Consider the following 6,531-nt stretch of genomic DNA (forward strand, 5'->3'; position numbering starts at 1 on the left):
GATCATTAAATTCTTATAGACTCCAGGCTCAATATCATTAAAACAATTATGTTTTATCTTGAACACGTCAAACATGAAACTAAAGTGCATTCAATTTAACTTCATTTTATTGCCATCTTGAATGATGTGTAGGGTATATTCTTGATTTACCTTAAAGTTCTTGTGACATGACAGTTCATATTAGTTAAGTTTTTTGCAAAATCACAAGTTAAAAGACAACAACGATGAACCTAGGTCTATTAGTCAATTCAAAGACAATTTCTTTCTCCATCTTATCGATAATAATAGTTCAACTAAATCCATATTATGCAAAGAAACAAGTTTACGACTCATAAAAACAACTACCTAAATTATGTCCTAAAAAGTTGAAAACATAAATTGTAGTTGATAATTACACAGAAATTTCCGTAAATCCATGAATTCGTGTCCAATTAGCCAATCCTAAAGATTGTAACTAGCATATAGTAATTGAAGCTCCACATGAAGTAATTTAAAGTTCCCCTTACCTAACTAAAGTTTATCTCATCTTTAATGAAGCATGAATTGCACTGAAGTTCATGAAATGCTTATAGACTCCAACTCTGAGTACTATTAATGCAATTATGTTTCATATGAGTTTGTCATAAATGAAGGTGCATTCAATACAACTTTATTTTCTTGTCATACGAGGCAAAATAGAAAAATTAAATCAAACAAATTGATGAACTGAACCGAATCAATCGAACCAAAATTGATTAGTTTATTTCTTTTGTTGGGTTGTTGGTTTAATTGATAACCCTTGTATATTATAACAATTCAACTTTTCGTTTTATAGCCCTCCAACTACCAAGAGAAAAATATATTTGAGTAGAAGCTAAAAATATTGGGTGTTCAAGAAAAGGCATTTGGTTTTGTGGTATGATTCTCACTTGAGGTGCAAGAGGTTTTGAGTTCAATTCTTGAAATGCCCCTATGTCTAAATCTTTTCTTATCTAAGGACTTCATATTCGAAATCAACCTAACTTCATATTCGATATTTATACTTACCATCATGCTCTTAATACTCATAGTCTTTCTTAACATCTGAGGACTTCACGTGTTTCCTGCAATAGGACAAAATAAGGCTTCATACATACGTTTCAAGTGGTATAACAAGGGCATTTGGTCTAGTGGTATGAAAATTCGATTCTCAAAATGCCCCTTCAAGAGATTGAAGTATGAAAGACATTTACCAAGTAAATAAATACATTAAAATAACACAAGTGACACATATGTAAACTATGTTATTAATATTTTATTTCTATTACATCTTTCCTTATTTATGAAATAATGAGCGGAGATATTTTTCATTTTCACAATTACTGATGACGGAAGGTTTAGGATTTTTTAATGTAAGAATCGTGAGGATGTAGCTCAGATGGTAGAGTGCTCGCTTCCGATGTGGAAAGACGGAGATCGATACCTTGCATCTCCAAATGAATCGATCACTAAACTTATGAAATAATGAGCGGAGATATTTTTTCATTATCACTAAATATATTATTCCATCTTTCCTTATTTATGAAATAATGAGTGTAGATATTTTTTCATTTTTACAATTATTGATGACGGGAGGTTTAGGGTTTTTTGATGTAAGAATCGTTGGGATGTAGTCCAGATAGTAGAGCGCTCACTTCTGATGTGGAAAGTACGGGGTTAATACCTTGCATCTCCAAATGAATCAATCACTAAATATATTATTTCTTTTCAAGTTTTTCTTATTTACGACATAATGAGTAGGGATAGTTTTTCATGTCACTATTATTGATGATGAGACATTTAGGATTTTGTGACATGAGAATCGTGGGGATGTAGCTCAAATGGTAGACCACTTGCTTTGCATGCGAGAGTTACGGGGATAGATACCACGCATCTCCAAAATAAAACTATCTATTATTAAATATATTATTGAAAATTATTTCTTTTCAATTTTTCCTTATTCATGACAGGTTGAGTAGCGATATTTCTTCATTTTCACTATTATTGATGATGGAAAATTTAGGATTTTGTGATGCAAGAATTGTGAGGATGTAGCTTCGCTTAGCATGCGAGAGATACGGCTTAGCATACGAGAGGTACGAGGATCGATACCTCGCATCTCCAAAAGAAAATATTTATTATTAATATTTTATTTCTATTCAATATTTCCTTATTTATGACATAATATGCAGAGATACTTTTTCATTTTCACCATTATTGATGAAGGGACATTTAGGGTTTTCTGATGTAAGAATCGTAGGGATGTAGTTCAAATGGTAGAGCGTTCATTTCCCATGTGGAGAGTACGGGGATCAATACCTTGCATCTCCAATTCAATCGATTACTAAATATATTATTTATTTCCAATTTTTTCTTATTTAGGACATAATGAGCTGGGATAGTTTTTCATTTTCACTATTATTGATGACGAGATGTTTAGGACTTTGTGACATAAGAATTGTGGGGATATAGCTTAGATGGTAGAGCACTCGCTTTGCATGTGAGAGGTATGGGGATCGATACAATGTGTCTTTAGATTTTATTCAGTGAAATTTAGGGTTTTATGATGCAAGAATTGTGGGGATGTAGCTTAGATGGTAGAGCTCATTTAGCATGCAAGAGGTAAGGGGATATCCCGCATCTCCAAAAGAAACTATTTGTTATTAATATTTTACTTCTATTCAACCTTTCCTTATTTATGACATAATTAGTGGAGATATTTTTTCATTTTCACTAGAATTGATGACCGGACATGTAGGGTTTTCTGATATAAGTATTGTGGGAATGTAGCTTAGATGGTAGATTGCTTGCTTAGCATGCGAAAGGTACGGGGATCGGATCAATACCCCATATCTTCAATAGAAACTATTCGTTATTACCATTTTATTTCTATTCAATTTTTCCTTATTTATGATATAATGAATAGTGTTATTTTTTTATTTTCACTATTATTGATGACGAGATGTTTAGGATTTTGTGACGTAAGAATCTTGAGGATATAGCTTAGATGGTAGAGCGTTTGCATCCCATGTAAGAATTATTGGGATCGATACCATGCATCAACAAATGAAACGACGATTACTAAATATATTAGTTCTTATAAAATTTTCTTTATTTACGACATAATGAGCGAGGATAGTTTTTCATTTTCAATATCATTGATGACGGGAAGTTTAGAGTTTTTTGATGTAAAATGTGGGAATGTAGCATGCGAGAGATATGAGGATCGATACCTCGCATCTCCAAAAGAAACTATTCGTTATTACTATTTTATTTCTATTCAATATTTCCTTATTTATGACATAATGAGTAGCGATATTTTTTCATTTTCACTATTATTCATGACGAGACGTTTAGGGTTTTGTGATGTAAAAATTGTAGAGATGTAGCTTAGATGGTAGAGTACTTGCTTTGCATGCGATTTGTATGGGGATTGATAACCCGCATCTCCAAAAGAAAGTATTTAATTTGTTATTATATTTTTTCATTTTCACAATTATCGATGCCCCGCATAATCAAACCAAACTATTTGTTATTAATATTTTGATATTTTTTTATTTTCACTATGATTGATGATGGGACATTTGTGGTTTTATGATATAAAAATCATGGGGATGCAGCTCAGATGGTAGAGCGCTTGCTTTACATGCGAGAGGTATGAGGATTGATACCCCACATCTCCAAAAATAAGACTATCTATTATTAAATATATTATTTCTTTTCAATTTTTCCTTATTCATGACATGTGGGTAGCAATATTTCTTCATTTTCACTATTATTGATGACGGGAAATTTAGAGTTTTGTGATGCAAAAAGTTTTTACGATATGAAATGATTATGATACGACATGTGAAGTACGGATATATATCCAACAAGTGTCAAAGAGGGACGTGTATTCTCAAGCTTTCTTTACATCGGTCAAAGAGTATTTGATAAGCTTTCAAAATTAAGGGTTTTCTTTTTTCTTCTTCCTTCTCTCTCCCTTTTCATGTTTAATTTTTTTTTTAAATAAAAAAAAAAGTTTAATGTGAGAATGAAGAAGTTAGAAAGGAGAAAGAAATGAATGTAATAAAACTTTTCCGTCGGTAGGAATGGAAATGGTGAATGGGCCCTTGACGATGTCGACTGCTATACTCTTGTTTTGGATGTAAGTGATGATTATCAGCAATATGAGTTGTGTCAATACCACACCGTTATCAAGAGGAAGTAAAGTAGAGTAGAATAGATCAAGCGATCCATTTGTTGAGAGTACTGTAAGAGGCACACAAGTAAGAATGTTGGATATAACTACTCTTTCACATCTGAGGGATGAGTCTCATAGATCCAACTACAATGTCAAAGAAACTTCGGGTTGTAGTGATTGCTTGCATTGGTGGCTCCGTGGTATCCTAGACACATGTAACATGATTTTTCTTGCTCAAATATAACTTCATTTGTCTTAAAAGTTCACTTTTGAGTAATCCTGGAAGGCTTCTCAATTTGCAGCCTTTGATGAAGATGATCACTCCGAGGTGGGTTTGTTAGTGAAGATGCAATTATATAATAAGGGTTTTATATCAATGGTTCCATTTATATCTATAAATGAAATTTGTGGTGTATTTTTTGGAAATTCAACAATAATCATCGGTTATTTGATTACCATTCTAAAGAAATTCAACTTTTGACCTTTTGTGAATGCTCAAAGCTACGTGCAAAGTACTGTCGATTATGATCCATAATACTCACCGACTCGAAATTGAGGTTTGTTCATGTTAGAAAATGTGACAAACCAAAAGACAAGATGCTAATTAATATTGTTTGTGATTGTTGTTGTGAATTCTTATCTTTGAATACATATTTTGGTTGGCTTATGAATTTTTCCATCCTTTAAAAATATTATTTTTTTAGTTCGGGCCTAGTTTCATAATAGACGATTGAATCACAATATTGCAATATTTTAAGTTACTTTTAAGATTAAAGGTCGATGAATAAAGTAATTACGACAAGTTCTTTTTATGCATCTTATTTTGATCTAGCACATAAATGCTTCCTAATTATTTTATTTATTTTTTTATGAATTAGGTTATGAAGATCATTTGAATTTTAAACGCTTTAATTCAAACAATATTTAATAACTAATCATTTTAATATTTATACTCAAATATACTAACAAGTACTAGTAACACTAGTCTCAATGACTTAAAGAATACAACTATTATCTCGAACTATAAAGAATTTAATTCCAACCTATTCTAATGGACAAACGCTTTATTAGACTCTATTGTAAGAGTTCACTTCATCAATTTAAGTAGCGTTCAACTACAACTATAAATATCAAATTCTTAAGTATTCATCAACAAAATCGGCCTAACAATGTCTCTTGGAACTATTTACCAAAGGTGTTAGAATGAGCCGTGTGGAAGGGTTTCCTTTAGATGCTTTAGTACCAATTAAGGATGTCAATATCCTAGTAATGCAGAATGTAGGAAGGTTCGTAGTTGAAAAGAATAACGAGAATAGTGGACATCGTTTCATCTACAAGCGTGTGGTGAACGGTCTGGTTGGTATGACTAGAGAACGTCGTCCTCGCAGAATTTATATTATTGTTGTGAATGTTTGCTGAATCCACCACACCTAAATGGGGGTGAGAGTTCTCTTATTTATAATTATTTTCAGAATACAGAAATATGGTAAATTACAAATATTATGGAAATAGTAATAAAAGGAAAGAATAATAAATGAATGCAATATATTTGCCTTTAATAAGAGGGCAAATATGGTAACCCATAATGTAAGGCAAATATCTAGATATTTGCCTTACAGTGACGGTCAACTATCCTTAACACCCCCCCGCAAGCTGAGCGTCGGATTTGAACGAACGTAAAGCTTGGATCTGAAAAATTCAAAGAGAGGTCGAGAAATACTCTTTGTGAAGATGTCAGCAACTTGGAGATGAGAGGGTACATATTGTGTGCGAAGTTTGCCAGCGAGAACAAGTTCTCGAAGGAAATGATAATCTAGTTCAACATGTTTGGCCCACTTGTGAGAAACGGGATTAGAGCTCAAAAAAATAGCACTTTTGTTGTCACATAAGAGTAAGGGCTGCTTTGAAATAGGGACCTTGAGGTCATGCAAAAGATGCGTAACCCAAAGAAGTTCAGCAGCGGTTGTGGCAAGAGCATGATACTCAGATTCACAGCTGGAGCGTGAGACAGTAGGTTGCTTTTTGGCACTCCAAGAAACCAGATTGTTACCAAGATAAATTGAATAGCCGGATGTAGAACGACGAGTATCGGGACAACCAGCCCAGTCAGCATCCGAATAAGCGACTAGCGTACTAGGAACATTGGATGGACGAAAGGTAAGACCAAAGTGGAGTGTTCCTTTGACATAGCGAAGAATACGTTTGACAGCAAGAAAGTGATCTGCAGTAGGGGCATGCAAGAATTGACTGACAGAATTGACAGCATAGGCAATATCTAGACGCGTAATAGTCAAGTACTGAAGGGCGCCAACAAGAGATCTGTAGAGAGTAGGATCAGAGAAAGGAGAACC

Source organism: Cucurbita moschata, unplaced genomic scaffold (assembly GCF_002738365.1).
Source record: "Cucurbita moschata cultivar Rifu unplaced genomic scaffold, Cmos_1.0 Cmo_Scf00094, whole genome shotgun sequence".
NCBI lineage: Eukaryota > Viridiplantae > Streptophyta > Magnoliopsida > Cucurbitales > Cucurbitaceae > Cucurbita > Cucurbita moschata.